The 16,001-nt window shown below is 41.7% G+C and overlaps 1 long non-coding RNA gene across 4 annotated transcripts in view; it reads left to right on the forward strand.

The window, feature by feature from the left end:
• Positions 1-11,892, forward strand: part of LOC141577151 (uncharacterized) — a 55,706-nt gene extending 43,814 nt beyond the window's left edge. For 3 of the 4 annotated variants that reach the window (XR_012505786.1, XR_012505787.1, XR_012505788.1), the window contains exon 7: positions 11,014-11,892. This is a non-coding gene — a long non-coding RNA (uncharacterized LOC141577151). Of the gene's footprint in view, positions 1-9,950; positions 10,186-11,013 lie in introns of all 4 variants that reach the window. The other variant, XR_012505789.1, reaches the window with a different exon arrangement.
• The last annotated feature ends 4,109 nt before the right edge of the window (positions 11,893-16,001 follow it).

Below are 16,001 nucleotides of genomic sequence, written 5' to 3' on the forward strand. Positions count from 1 at the left end.
GTTTTGTGGGGACAGGCCTAGGGAGAACGCTCTGTGGCTGTGGAGTCAGCACAACAGAGAAACACAGAACCGTGCAGACCTCAAGGCTCCTGCTGGGGAAGAGGCTGCCCGCCAATTCGAGCCCTGGGGGCAGCTTCTGTCCCTTAGCTGGGGCCTCAGAGCTCCCTTCACAACCCAGTCCTGTTGATACAAGGAATAAAATGTGAGGCATGAGAAGGGCTGTGTCCCAGGCTTTGGTTGAGCCCCTGGGATGTGTCCCACCAGATTTTGTTCCTTGGCTTTGTGCAGTAAAGTTTTCAAGAGCAAGCCAGTGTTGAGGAAAGGTAGATTTATTCACAGAGACACATTGAAAGGCAAGAGAAAGGCCACGAGGTGTGGGGTTTGGGTGCTCAGATTAAAAGTAGGTACACACTCCACAGAGTGTGGGCTTTCTCCGAAGAGGGAGAGAGAGGGGTGACCGCGAGGTGGCGCTGTGTTGCTCGTTTTCTTGGGCTTGGTGGTTTCATTTGCTAATATATAGAAGGACCAGCCTAAGGGCAATGGGCTGGGATTCCCAGGGAGTTGGCCATTTCCCACCCTTTGACCTTTTGTGGCTAGCCTTGGGACTGCCATGGTGCCTTGGGGCATGTTATTCACCATGTTACTATTACAATGGGTGTATAATGAAGCTCAAGCTCTGCTAGAAGTTAAATCTCTTCATCCTGAGCCTCAAGGCCTACTGGGGGTTGAATCCTTCACCATTTTGTTGTTAATTGCTGTGGCCTTCCTTGAATGGCTGTGCTCTGCCCCTTCCATCCTGTCTCACTGTGATGACACAGAGAGAGCAAAGGCCGGGACCTGCCTGTGCTCCTGCATTTAACAGCAGGAAGTGTGGAGTGGGCTTATGATGACTCTGAGTGGTGAAAAAGATGTTTCAGATTTTGCCACGTGAGACATGGGGACCTGCCAGCAGCCATCACAGATTTATCTCAAGGACATTATCGCTTGTGTTGTTACAGAAACAACAGGCCAGCCAAGAAACATGCACTGAGATTTATTACGCCGGCGGGCTCAGAGGGGCTTCTGTTCTGAAGCTCTGAGCACCTCCAAGACCTGCACATGAGGTTCTATAGGGTTAATTACAAGTAAGGGGCTATTAGCCAATAAGGCTCAAACAACAAAAAGCAAGGAATCAGTACACTGAAGCTTATGAATTTGGAACAGATCACTTTACTGACAATTGTTGACCTTGGATTTACGAGTTAGCTTATTAGCCCATTCAACTGACACTAAACTTCAGATTTACGAGTTAGCCCAGCAATACTTAGATCAGTAAACCGACACTTATCACACTTAGATTTGTGACTTAGCTCGTTAGCCCAGCTGGGCTTTTCCTTCACAGTGTCATTCATCTTTTCTATATTTCTTTTTTTTTTTTTTTTAAGTATTTAATCCAAATTTAATATCAGGTTTTTTTGGAAAGAAATTTCTCTTTTTCTTTTCTTTGGGACTCTTTTGGGGGGGTAGGTAATTAGGTGTATTTATCTGTTAGTGGAGGCCCTGGGGCTTGAACCCGGGACCCCGTGCACGCTAAGCACACCCTCTACCACCCCCCCCATGATCTTTTCTTTTTGCTTTAGCTGCCAAGAATCTTACAGCTGAATTTCTAGTCGGCCTTTAACACTTGCCCTGACTCCAGGGAATCCATTTTTATGACTTTACCTCCCCCAGGTTTCATTTAAGTATTGAATCTCCAATTTCTCTTCACTTTCAGTTTTGCCTTTTTGTTGTTATGGTTGTTAAGGTGTGTTTAAAAAAATTGTTTAATTTCTCTTTTAGCAGGAGGCTGAAAGTAAATAAATATGTAAACAAACAGCACACTTAAATGCTTTTATACATTCTAAGCTGTTTAGTAGTTACTTAAATACCGAATTGAATATTAAAGTGATAACATTTTTAAATTATTTTTTAATTTTTTACAAAGATATAGATGATTTGAAATATGATATGTTTCAGGTGTACAATAGATGCTCCATTTATAGTTACTGTAAACATTGGCTGTATTCCCTGTGTTGTAAGATAAATCCCTGTAGCCTTACATTACATGTTGCAGTTTGTATAAGAAAGTTGGGTAACGCAGAGTCTGGGGCATGGCTGTGTCTGACCCAGGGTCACGCTCACCCTGCCTGTCAGAGCCCAGGCCCTCACTCCTGTCTGCAGGGCAGCGAGTGGAGGCAGCCCTCATCAGCGCTGGCACCACCCTCTGAGCGGCAGTGACAGCAGTGTCTGTGTGTGGACGTGCATAGTGTTTTTCCAGGAGCTTTACATGCATTTTTGCATTTAATAATTAAAGCCCTCCTGTGAGGAAGCGTTTTATGATTTTAATGAATAATACATTTTATTTTGATATTGATAGACTTCAAACCTCCGGAAAATTTACAGAAGTAGTACAGTAAACGCTTAGATACAGTTCACCTTAAAGGGCACTATTTGTCCTTTTGTGTCTGGCTTATTTTAGCATAAAGTTTCAAGGTTCATCCATAATGTAGCCTGAGTCAGTACTTTATTCTTTTGGTTTCATAATATCCTTTTTCTTTTTTTTCGTTTTTGGTCTATTTAAAAATACTTTCATTGAAGTCTAGTCAGTTTATAATGTTGTGTCAGTTTCTTGTGTACAGCACAACAATTCAGTTAAATAGGAACATACCTGTATTCATTTTCATATTCTTTTAAACATAAGTTACTATAAGATATTAAATATATTCTCCTGTGCTATACAGTATAAACTTGCGGTTTATTCTATACATACTCAGTATCTGCAAATCTTGAACTATCAATATATTCCTTCCCACACCCTCTCCCCTCTGGTAACCATAGTTTGGTTTCTATGTCTCTGTGTCTGTTTCTGTTTTGTAGATAAGTTTATCTTTCTGTGTCTTTGATTTTTGATTTTTTTTTTTTAAGATTCCACATGTGAGCGATCTCATATGGTATTTTTCTTTATCTTTCTGGCTTACTTTTCTTTGAATGACATTCTCCAGGTCCATTCATGTTGCTGCAAATGGCATTACTTTATTATTATTTTATGGCTGAATAGTAGTCTATTGGAGAAATATACTACAGTCTCTTTATCCAGTCATCTTTCAGTGGACATTTAGGTTGTTTCCATGTCTTGCTATTGTAAATAGTGCTGCTGTGAACATTGGGGTAAAAGTGTCTTTTTGAGTTAGGGTTCCTTCTGGATATATGTCCAGGAGTGGGATTGCTGGGTCATATGGGAGGTCAATTTTTTGTCTTTTGAGGAACCTCTATACAGTTTTCCACAATGGCTCCACCAAACTGCATTCCCACCACAGTGCAGGAGGGTTCCCAATTCTCCGTAGCCACTCCAGCATTTACTGTCTGTGAACTTCTGAATGATGGCTATTCGGACTGGTGAGAGTTGAGTCTTGATTGCAGTTTTGATTTGCATTTCTCTGATAATGATATTGAGCATTTTTTTCATGTGCCTATTGGCCATTTGTATGTCTTCATTGGAGAAAAGTTTCTTTAGGACTTCTGCCCATTTTTGAATTGAATTGTTTGTTTTTCTTTCTTATTAAGTGTAAAAGCTGTTTACATATTCTGGGAATTAAGCCCTTGTCAGTTTCATTTATTGCAACTATTTTCTCTCATTCCATAGATTGTCTTTTTGTTTTGCTTTTTGTTTCCTTTTCTGTGCAAAAGCTTGTAAGTTTAATTAGATCCTACTTGTATTATTTTGCTTGAATTTCTATTGCTTGAGTAGACTGCTCTAGGAAAACATTGTTGAGATGTATGTCAGATGTTTTGCCTATGTTTTCTCCTAAGAGGTTTATAGTGTCTTGTCTACATGTTTAAGTCTTTAAGCCATTTTAATTTATTTTTGTGTATGCTGTGAGGGAGTGGCCTAACTTCATTGATTTACATTCAGCTGTCCACTTTTCCCTACACCATTTTCTGAAGAGGCTGTCTACTCCATTGTATGTTCTCACCTACTTTGTCAAAGATTTAATGACCAAAAGTTTGTGGGACTATTCTTGGTAATTTTGTTTATCTGTTCATTGATGGATGGATATTGTTTGTAACCTTTGGCTACTCTGAATGATACTGCCATGAATATTGATGTGCAAGTTTTTGTGAGAATATATTTTCATTCTGTTGGCTGTACAGTTGGCCCGCCATTTCTGTAGTTTCCACTTCATGGATCCAGATGGCTGATTGTAAAGGGACTCGAACATCCTTGGATTATGGTATCCAGGGTGGGGGGTTCCTGAAACAAACCCCCCGAGGATACTGAGGGATGACTCTATATCTAGGAGTGGAATTGCTGTGCCATATAATTCTAACCTTTTGAGGAAACACCAGGCTTTTCCAAAGAAGCTGCACCATTGCCCCTTTCCAATGGCTGCGTATTGAGGGTTCCCATTTCTCTGCCTCCTGACCGACACTTGTTATTGTCCATGTTTTGATTATAACCATCCTAGTGAGTGTAAAATCAGATATCATTTTGATGTTGATTTCGCTAGTGATGCTGAGCATCTTTTCATATGCTTATTGGCCAATTGTGTATCTATTTAAATACTTGGCATAATTAAAAATTGGGTCGATTTTCTTTGTATTGGTCAGTTGTAAGCATTTGTTTTATATCCTGGATACTAGTCTCTTATTAGATATATGATTTGCAAAATTTTTCTCCTATTCTGCAGATTGTCGTTTCACTTTAGTTTTTTTAAACATTAAAACAATTTCTTTCTAGGGGAGGTAATTAGATTTATTCATTTTATTTTTCTTGCTAAGCACACACTCTATCACTTGAGCTACACCCTTCCCCTTTCATTTCACTTTCTTGATGATGTCCTTTGTAACAAATGGTTTCAAATTTGATGAAGTCAATTTTATCTTTCTTTTTTTTCACTTGTGCTCTTGGCATTGTATCTAGGAAGCCATAGCATATCCTTGAACCACAAAGATTTAAACTATGTCTTCTTTTAGAATGTTTATACATTTAGTTTTTACGTTTCCGTCTGTGATCCATTTTGAATTAATATTTTATTTGTTATATAAAATACGGGGGTCCAGATTCCAGATTCATTCTTTTGCCTTCAGATACCCAGGTGTCTCTGCACCATTTGTTGAATAGACTATTCTTTCAATGGAGTTTTGTTGGCACATTTCTGGAAAAATGACTGTAAATGTAAGTTTCCCCCCTGGATTTTTTATTGTTTCTCATAGATTTATGCATCCAAACTTATGCCAGTACCATAATGACTTGAGTACTATAGATTTGTAGTAACCATTGAGTGAGTCCTCCAACTTTGCTCTTCTTTTTCAAGATTGTTTTGGCTGACCTGGGTCCCTTGCACTTCCATATGAATTTTGGCATCAGTTCTTCAATTTTTGCAAAGAAGTCAGCTGGAATTTTGATAGGGATTCCATTAAATTTGTAGATCACTTTCGGGAGTCTTAACATTTTTAACAATATTGTCTACCATTCCATGAACATGGGATGCCTTCCATATATGTAGATGTTTTAATTTTTTTTTGGTGATACTTCAAAATGTTCAATGTGCAAATCTTGTAAAATTTTCTTAAATGTATCTCTCATTTTATTTTTAATGCTGTTGTAGTTGGAAAGGCTGAGCTTCCTAAGGGTGGGACTATATATCAATTTATTTATTTCTAGGATTCCTACACAGCAAATACCCTAGATTTATATTTGCTACATAAATCTATCCACAATTCTTCCCACCCCCGTGTCATAAGAAACCAAGACCCAGGTTAAGCTACCTGAACACTTATGTGGAAGTGAGAAGTGAGACCCTTGGGTGGGGCTTTGTGCAGATTATACTGAAAGCTTATTCATTATGGCTTCATCTTAATTTCTTTTAAACAATCCTTTCAGTGTATATAGTCAGATACATTAAGAAAATGCCCTTTCGATGTGTGGAGGAGCTAAGACTATAATTTTCAAATAATTTCTAGTGAGAGTGTTGTACTTGAAACTAATTTGCATCAATCTTTGAAGATTTATGTTTCAGGAGCTTTGACTATATAATACCTGTCTTTATTCAATAACTACAACTAAATGCTCAAACAACATGTAAGAGTTTGAGCAAACTGCCCCCGCCCCGTAGTGCTGGTTGGCTGCAGCTGTAACTGGAGTCAAGTCTTACCTATCCCAGTACGCTTGGGTGGATCTGCTCAAAGGGGTTCGTCCAATAGTTTGTCGGTAGTCTTTTGGACAAAGCCATAAAGCATTGATTTAAGGTTGCTGGAATGGAATCTATTTTATTAATATTAAGTAAGCACATATTGAGTGCTTACTGTATGTTGGGAATTGTCCCTCAGCCTCACATGAATATTATTCCGCTTAAAACCTCTCATATTTCCTTGTTATTCACACTTTACAGATAAGGAGTCTGAGTATTAGGTTTTCTCTCTTTTGGGGGGAGCTCATTATCAATGATGGGAAGTTGTAAGGAAAAAGATACTGATTCATCCAGAGAAAACATTTTTCTGAGAGTCAGCACTGAAGAGGTTGATCATTGTTTGAGTAAGACGAGCCCAGGGTTGTACGGAGTCAGCATCCCTGTCCTGGACACGGCACGTGTAGCACTGCGTGGTGGGTGAGGCGGCGCGGCCGCGCAGGGAACGCGGATGCCGGGCCGTTGGGCTGTGCTCAGGCCCGGTGGGGCTTTCTCCTAAGGGAAGTGGAACGTCATTGTCAGAATTTAAGTAGGGGAGAGGGGTGCTCTCGTAGATCACTTTTGTCTTGTAGAATGCTTAGAAACATTTAGAAGGCTCGGCAGGAGGTGATGTGATAAGTCAGAGTAGGGTGGCTATGAGGTGTAGCAGTGTTCAATTTTCAAATGGTTTTCAGTCCCATGTTTGTGGCTCAGTAGCCGTGTCACTTTGGATGACGCACTCAAGGAAGTGAAACAATTTATCTTATTACTTGAAGCAGTGATATACCGACTTCCCAGGACTTCTGTGGAGATCCAGTGAGATAACGTGTGCACAATGTGCAGCGTGGTCCCCAGCACACAGTCAGTGCTGAGGGAGTGCCAGTGAGAACTTTGTAGGTGAGGTGTGGGTGGTGTGACTCATTGACTGAGGAAATTGGGCCCTGAAGGAGGGGTCCAGTCACATCTGTGAGTGATGGGACTGAGCTGGGAGAGGCAGAGGGTGGAGTTGGTGGTGCCCTTGAAACATCTAAGTGCAGTGCCACAATCACAGAGGAGGTCTAGGCCCGGGCTGTGCATTTTCCTATAATCTCAATCCCTGAGGACGCCGAGGTATTGATCATTGAACGTGAAGACATACTTACAGGACAAGTGAATAGTAGTATCATCTCTGTCATCAAAGCTCACGTCTCTTTATTCATCACTCACTTTGCTAATTGGGTACTTACAGAGCTCAATTCACCATCCTCACCTGGGCTCAGGCTCCACAGAAAAGATCTTGTGAGTCTCCCTCTTTTCCAGAAGAAAACACATTTAGCTGGTAGACTTCTCTACTTCGCCAGACTTAGAATTTTAGTTTGTTGATTTAATTCTGTTTTCTGTTGGCCGTCTCCTGACAGGAGAGACATTTTACCTCATGGTCAGGTTTCAATTAGCTGTTACTGAGAACTGCTGATCTGATCCATAGTGTATTTTTTCTATTAACTTTGTAGAGTACTTATCATTTTTCTGTCTTTGCCCTTTAATTTTGTTTCCTCTTCAATGTTCTATCCTATTTGGGGCCTTATTTTATTTTTTAATTCAAAAATGTCTGTTAGCAGTTAAGAAAACAAAAGCAAATAAAAAATGCACATGATAGCTAGATTTAGAATATATCTAGTGTGTTTTCTGTCTCGGCAATGGAGGGTTCTAGAAACTCTTGAAAACCTTCATTACATAAGTTCCTTAAAATGCTGATTAAGAAATAAGACCTTCCTTCCTCATCTTTCAAGCTGCACAGCTAATTGTCAAGAAAGTGAGGGGAAATCCTCAGAAGCCAAGTCAACCAGAAAGCAGGGATTCTGGGAGATACACGAGCCTTAGAAGCCCTGGGGGCCAGTTGGCTCCTGAACTGAGTTTCAGTTGCCTTGACAGGAGGGCAGGAGGTGAGCCCCAGGCCTCTCACACTGGGAGTTGGATGGCTGTTCTTATGTAAGGCCAAGCACATCCTGAGAATCCTGCTTTATAAAAGGGTGAATTAGAAAGAAAAGTAAAAAAGCATTCCTCAAGGCAAGGAAGTAAGGAAAGTCAATTTTTTTGGAAGCGGGGAAAAATAACATATCCAATGTAAGTATTTAGTTTAAATCTGTTCTGGCATGAGACTGACAACAAACTGGCAGAAAATCACAGCTCCTCCTGGAAAGAGAAGTTGTGTTTTGAATGAATCAGTGGGCAGCCATTTAGAAAAATGTCTCCAGAGTCTTCTGGATCAAGATACTGGACCCAAACACCTCCCTTCCATGGTCTCATTTAAATAACCAGAAAGGTTTTAAAGGAAAGAAGCCATAATCATAGTTCTATTTATTGACATTAATATATGCTAGGAATTCAGATGTGACTATGGAGTTGTCACCTCTTTTATGGACTTTACTTTCTATTTGACATAGTTGGGGAACTTGGTGGAGGGTGGTGTTAGACTGTTGCAATTAGCCAGGACAGGAGATTAAGAAAGCAGTGAAGGGCGGGTGACATTTTTAGCTGAGGACAGTCCTGTTCAGTTGGTTTGTAATTGCAGGCTCGTTGAGTTGTCACTGGAGGGAATTGATCTTATGGAGTTTGGACTTAACTCAGGCCTCTTCAGAATGGACAAGTGAACCTGGAGAAAGACAGTCAAATCTGTGCAGACATTAAAGTCCACGTGAACGTGCTGTATCCCTGAGCTAAAGATAGGACAAGTAGGCAGCACTTCTTGAGGACAGAGGAGTGGTTTTTAAGGTTCTCCAAGAATGAAGCCCAGGGAACCGGGATGGCCAGTTGTCAAACTGTGACGTTGCTCTTTGGACGGTGTACCCACCGAGGTTATTGGCCGTTAATAGGTTTCCATTTCTCTTTAATGCATGACAGGTGATGAGGACGTGGGCATACACTTTTGACACCTTGTCAAAGTGACTGGGTACCTGCCTAGAAGGGCGGGCACAGCTACGGCTGCGCCATACATCTTGCCGCCCATCCCGTTCCCCGGCTCCGTGATCACGGCAGAGTGGTTCCTTGTTGAGCTGTCCGTCTCCTCTGTGACATCGTAACCCAACAAATTACCGGAGCGTATTAGCTAGGCTTTGTTCTTTTCCATCCTTCCCTTCAAATGATGATGACTGATAATGGACCCAGTTACGTTTGCAGATGATTTACACGTAGTGCTGTCAATACAAACCTTGTAATCCCCACTGTGTGATCTAGAGAAGAAAGTTACATTCTTTCCAAATTGTTTTGATGCACTTATGTGGGAAAATGATGTACGTTTCAATATGTATTTCCTCTCTGAATCACCATGGCTACAGATGAATATTTGTAGACATGGAATGAGTTTACTGTATTTGAACTGTATGGTCCCCTAAATTCTCCCCAGCTTTTTAAAGTCATCACTGGAGTGCTACCTCCACAGTGTCCCAAAGCATCCACCACTGCCTGTTCTTCGGACACTGTGAGTTTCCAAGTTGGAGAAGGCTGCTGGCTGTTGAGGCATTCTCTGGCACATCTCTGGCTGGCTGATGTGAGCTTAGCACACAAGACTTGGCAGACAGTACCTAACCATGGTCACGTCCATTTCTGGAACACTCATGGAGGATTTTACACCTATGCTAGTGGCATACGTTATTTCTTTTAGTTTTCAAAACAATCATAATTAGATTTTATCACCTGTATTAATAAGGAAACTGTCAAAGCGAGTGATGTGCAGACTTTGGACTGGAACACGGGTCTTTCTGATCCCTACCTCTGTTCCCTCCCCAGCCTATCCTTCCAAATGTCCAGGAGACTCTTCCTCAGTCTTGAGTTTCCCGCTGATGTTACCACTGTCTTTGTTTCTGGAGAGGAAAACAAGTCTAAACTTACTTTCCAGTTGGAAATGGAATGGAGAGTTAACGTTGGAAGCCGGGAGAGTCTGTCCTGTGATGAAGCGGTCTCTGAGCCACTTCCATGGGGACGTCACGTCACTGTCTGGGCCCCTTGCACAGCCTGTGCACAGGTGATAAGCCAGATGTGCTGAGCAGTCCTACCGGACAGGGAAGTGCTTGGAAATGAGTTTGGGTATTTGGTTTCATTACATATGTTCCTGAGGGCCTTGGCCTGGCACTTCAAATGGGACCACTCCCTGTCCCACAGACTCGTGCTCTGGGCCGGTGCAGACCTAACGTGGCCTCAGCCTGAGGCTCAGGGCCCGTGGTGATGAGGAGCATTTTAGTCCAGGGTCTGCCGGAGGCTCTGACACTTCTGGGCCATGGGAATTTGTCCAGGATGATAAAAAATCCTCCCCGAGATTCAGATTTCCTTGCCTGTGAGCTGGGGTAGTAATAGTTTCTGAAATGATTGTAATGATTCAGTAACGGGCACAGCGTGTGCTGGCAGGTTGCTTGTGTTTAAGGAGCAGAAGTCGCAGTCACTCTGTCAGCCTCTCACTGTGTGCTCTGTGCTTTGAGAGGTTGTGTGTTTGGTGAAAGTCCCGCCCAAACCCTAGGGTGTAGATGAACTGTTGTTCCTTTACTTTCCCGTCCTTTTCCTCTTTCCCTTCTCTGTGTCCCATGTTTAGGTAGCAGATTCCTCTGTTTCAGGGAATACGGAACTTTCTAGTAAAAGGAGAGGCGGAACGTGGAAAGGTGGGCCCAGAGGGGGTCTGGAGCATCCGCACAGCGCTGCTTCCCTGCATTTCTGCATCCGGTCCCATCAGTGCATGAAGTCAGCCTTCCTCTTCCTTCCTGTGTCGTTCGGTCTCTGTTTTAAGGGAAAATTTTTTACGGGTCTTTTTTCCATTACATGTTTCGTTCAGATGCTTGTTGCTTTTCTCCCTGTGCTTCAGCATTCCTAGGAGAGAATTCAGCAGTGCAGCATCCTCTCCGAGCTCTATGAGTTGATCGGCTTCCACCGCAAGTCCGCCTTCTTCAAGCGGGTGGCCCCCGTGCAGCGCGCGGCCCCCGGCATCCCGGAGCCTGGTGGGAAGGTCTTCTACCGACTCCTTCTGCAGACGCTTCCTGGCTACAGTCTGTCGCTGGATCTGCAGGACTTCAGCAAAGGTGTTGGAACTAAAACATTGCTTCAGTCCCATTAACCATGCCTGGTTTGGGCCCTGCTGTCCTGTCTCATCAGGGTGAATTCTGATTCGTTTAGAATAGGGCTCAGCAGACTTTTTCTGTCAAGAGCTTGGGAGTAAATATTTCAGGGTCTGCAAACCTCCTGATCTCTGGTGCAGCTGCTCAGCTCTGCTGTTCAGACGCCAGAGCATCCGGACATTCCACACACCCACAGAGCTTTATTAACAGCGGTGTCTGGGACTGGATTCAGTGTATGAACTGCAGTTTGTCCCCACAGCCTCCTCACTATTGACGCCTGCACCAGAGCATGCATTTGCGACAATGGGTGAACCTGCACTGACACGTCATCATCACCCAGAGCCCAGACTTAACACTAGGATTTACACTTGGTGGTGTGCACTCTGTGGGTTTGGACATATGTGCAATGACATGTATCCACCGTCACAGCATCATACAGAGTAGTCTGTCTTAGTGACCTTAAAATGCTCCGTGCTGCACCTCATTCATTGCTCCTTCCCCTCTAGCCTCTGACAGCCACTGATCTTTTAGTCTCTGTGGTTTTCCCTTTCCCAGAACACCATACAGTTGGAATCAGACAGTTGCGGAACCTTCCCAGATTGGCTTCTTTCATTTAGTAATATGCATTTAAGGTTCCTCCATGTCTTTCCATGCCTTGATAACTCATTTCATTTTAGCACCAAAAAATAGTCCATTTTCTGGCTGGACCACAGTTAATCCATTCACCTACTGAAGAACAGCTTAGTTGCTTCTGAGTTCTGGTGATTATGAATAAAGCTGCTATTAACATCTGTATGCAGTTTTGTGTGTGGACATAAGTTTCCATTTCGTCGAGTAAACACCAAGGAGCACAGTTGCCGGATCATGTGTTAGGAGTACGTTTAGTTTTGTAAAAAATTGCCAGACCGTCTTCCAAAGTATCTGGGCCATTTTACATTCCCACCAGCAATGCATGAGAATTCCTTACGCTCCATATCCTCACCAGCATTCGGTGCTGTCAGTGTTCTGCGTTTTGGCAGTTCTGACAGGTGTGCAGTGGAACCTCGCTGTTTCAGTCTGCATCCCCTTGATGACAGATGCTGTGGAGCATCTTTCCATAGACTTCTTTGGCATCTAGATTTTTTCTTTGATGAGATCTGTGTCAGGAATTTTGCTCATTTTTTAATCAGGTTGTTCATCCTTCTTGTTGAGTTTAAAGAGATTTTGGTATATTCTGGATATCAGCCCTTTATCAATGTGTCCCTGCCCTTCACCTGCAGCACCGGAGTTGTCCTTTGGGTCTCAGTGGAGTGTCAGCTCTTCAAAGAGGTTCCCTGTCTTCCCTCAGCCTAAATACTGTCCTTGTATTTTTCACTTTCATTGACTCATTTTGTTCTTTTTAAATAGCATTTCCCATAATTTGTAATTATATTAAAAAAAAGGGCAATGATTGAACACCACCTCCCCACCAGGCTGTGTGCCCTGTGAGAGCAGAGGCCCTGTCCCCACTCACCATTTCCCATGACAGCACATGGCACATGTCAATGTAAAAGTGTGTAACGTGTGGCCAAACCTGATGAGCAGCTATGATGACATGTGTTGGCTACCATTTATTGAGTAGACTTTGTTTCTGATGTAAATTATTAAATCACATGAATTAAACTTGTTTGTTTTGAAAAATAAAACAACAAAGCCCACCTCCATTTGATTGGTACTTTCTACTTAGCGTTCTGACACAGGAGGGGATGTTCACAATCATTTTCTGGAGGAGGTTGGGGAGGTAAAGTAAGAGAGTGAGATCAAATAAAGTAAAAATGATAACTATCAGTTGGCTTTATTTTCACTAAGACATAAAAGTTACTTTAAACCCTATCTCAGCTGTTGTTCTGTTGTTTTAAACATTTCTCATAGAATTAAATGGAAGCCCACTAAACCCTGAAAGGGAAATTGTGTGCTCAGGTCCTGAAAATTGTTTATGTCTATTTCTTGAAATGCACATTTTCCCTGCTGGTTAAAGAAATTCGAGGCGGGAACACAGCCATGCGCTGTGTGTCTGCCGGCTTCACGGGCTGCTCACTGTCATTTTCATTTTCTTGTGTTGCAGTTTATGAAGGTTTTCCCATGAGATATATTGCTCAGCCTTTTCCTGAATGAAGGATTGAATTTTCCACAGGAAATCTTATGAAAGAGAATGACAAGGCACATGGGTTTCCCAAAAAGGAATACTTGATGTAATAAACTCTCACTATGGTGAACCTTTTTTAATACAAGCCAGTTGAAAATTTTATCACTAGGTCATAGGCCACAAATCTGTCTTAAGAATAAAAAGATTCAAATTTTATAGAAGAAGCAGTTTGAATCAAGTAGAAATTATGATTTGTACACTGGTTGGTGTTAGAAATTATACTCAGTCTTATCATAATTGCCTGTGGTAGGAACTGGATTATTATTTATTTATTAAAAAAAAATCCACTAGGTGCTATTTGCCCCATTCTTGATGCAGCAGTGCTGAGGTTAGTTAAGTTGGGCCATTTAGGATTGTTAGCTAGGTTTTCAGGACATTGATTTCAGCCTCTTTATCTTTTTTACAATCTCTTCTTTTGTATCGGCCTTTGGTCTTTTGACAACGTGGAAATACTGCACGGATCTGCCTTTCCCTTTTTTCCTGTCTTTGTGGGAAAAGATTTCTGAAAGACAAACTACTAGGATATTAAGGATTTTGTGTGGGGTAAGTTTGTTCAGTTCTAAGGATTTCAATTAATACGCATTAATACTTGCTATTCAGCTAATGACAGTAAAATTATAAACTAACTTAAGTATACATGAGTAAGTATAGTACAATAAGCCAATCACCCAGATTAAGGAATTCACAAACTTTTCCATATTTCCTTTATTCAGACCTTTGTTCTTTTATTTGTCCTTTGTTGAAGTATTTGACAGCAAATCCAAGAAGACATGTCATTTTACCCTATGTGCTCAAGTAGGCATGTCTGAAAAATGAGGGCCTTTTATTCATCAGGTTTTTCCATTTGACCCATGTGCTCATTAAGTACCAGCTTTATCATGCATCTCACTAGGCATTAGGGATCCTTGGGGCAATGAGACAGTCCTGGCTCCCAAGGAAGTAAGGGCTGATGGAAGAAACCAACACAGGAGCTTGGGTGCCTCACTTAAGGTCCATACTGGATGACACCAATTGGACAAAATTTGTGCACAATACAGTAGGATTCACAGAAGGGACTGGTCAGACTTGTAGGGCAGGCCGTGAGAGAGGCGGTCAGCAGGGCTACAAGAGGAGGACTCATTTGATCAGAATCTGAAATCCTTTCTGCCAACCTTTCTACCAAGCCCCCAAGGCCATCACAAACAACCCTGTGCTGTAACTGTTTTTGATTCCAGTTACCACATCTCCTTCAGGAAGGATTTTAAGGTGGAAAATATTTAAAATCCGTAATTGTTGCCAGAAGGGACATAGAACAAGGAACATGTAAACAACACAAATGTCCATCAGCACATGACTGGATAAAGACGAGGTGATACATATATACAATGGAATACTACTCAGCCATAAAAGATGCCATTTGCAGCAACATGGATGGACCTGAATACTGTCATTCTAAGTGAAGTGGGGTGGAAAGAGAAAGAAAAATGCCATATGACTTCATTTATGGGGAATCTAAAATTAATAGCAATAATAATAAGACCACAAATGAACTAAATATTGTTTTGATTTCTTGAATATATGCAAGCACATCTGACCGTCCTTTGTGATTGGATTACCATATTCTGTTTATTCTTTTGTAGATGTCCTTATTCCTCTGGTAACTAATTTTAAAAATCTAAAGCTCTAATCTGTTCTTATGAAACAATAATTAGTACATATATGTAAACTAAAAAATGCAGTATGCTCTATACATGTATTTACATGCAATATGTGTATGTGAAGTTGAACTGTAAAAATTCAACCTGATAAAACTGAAAAAGGAAAAAAATAAAAAATTTATTTTAAAAAAACACCCCTCTTTAGATATTAAAACGTTCATTTCTGAGATTCTGTGAAAGACAGCATGGAAGTAGGTTTTTAAGATTTTCTCCTTGTTCCTCGGTGAGCAGCCTGGGCTGCACAGCTTGGCAGCCACAGGCCCCCAGGACTTGCCGGCTTGCTCCTCACTTGTTGGGAGGAAGATTAGCTGCTTCAGGAATATTTATGTTCTTAGAAGTTGCTGAATACCCCACAGAGCTTCTGTTTAAATGGAGTGTATCTGTCAATATACCCCATTATAGAAATTAGAACAGAAAATTTAAACCCAAGAACTGACAAGCACACGCTGCCCCAGCACGTGTTCAAAGTAGTGCTGCCACGGTGGCGTGTGTTGGTTCTAGAAAAAATGCACCATACAGTCAAGAATGAGGGTGAACCCACAGATCTCATCTCAGCAATGCTATGAAGAGGTGGGACCCAAAGCCCCTAAAACAGTGCTGAAGTCCCCAGAAGTCCCAGAACACACAGAGCCATGGGACCAAGAATCCAGTGTCTCATGGATCATCAGCTGTGGAGACCGCGTCCTGGGTCAGGAGGAGCAGAATTAGGGATAGAAGGCACACAGTCCTATTGACAGCAAAGCTTTAAAGGTTTTGAATTGACTGAAAGTTTGGCAAAGATTTGCATTTAGACTACTACATTTCCTCTCCTGGAGACGTTAGAAGGAAAACACTGATTAATAGAGGATGATTGTAATGGATTAATTATGATACTGAT

The sequence above is a fragment of the Camelus bactrianus genome, chromosome 3 (genome assembly GCF_048773025.1).
Source record: "Camelus bactrianus isolate YW-2024 breed Bactrian camel chromosome 3, ASM4877302v1, whole genome shotgun sequence".
Classification (NCBI taxonomy): Eukaryota; Metazoa; Chordata; class Mammalia; order Artiodactyla; family Camelidae; genus Camelus; species Camelus bactrianus.